This window comes from Penaeus monodon, chromosome 22 (assembly GCF_015228065.2).
Source record: "Penaeus monodon isolate SGIC_2016 chromosome 22, NSTDA_Pmon_1, whole genome shotgun sequence".
NCBI classification, from domain to species: domain Eukaryota; kingdom Metazoa; phylum Arthropoda; class Malacostraca; order Decapoda; family Penaeidae; genus Penaeus; species Penaeus monodon.
In genome coordinates, this window is record NC_051407.1 from 23306716 (window position 1) to 23307007 (window position 292).

Consider the following 292-nt stretch of genomic DNA (forward strand, 5'->3'; position numbering starts at 1 on the left):
GAAATAATCGTGTTATTGTTATTTTTTGTGTTTTCTTACTTATTCGGTCTCCAATGAACACATGCACATGAAATATATGATGCAAGAACAGTTAATCCGATCGGCGACTACATGTCAAATAGGCCTACAATCCTCGAGTTTCCACAGAAGCAGCCGTTATCACCCGTTGACAAAGATCGGACCATTCTCGTTTATTTTACGGATATAGATACGCCATTGTTTACACATTATAACCGTATCTGAACTTGCATATCTGATTACACGTCAAATTTTCGCAATATATTCACCGCAT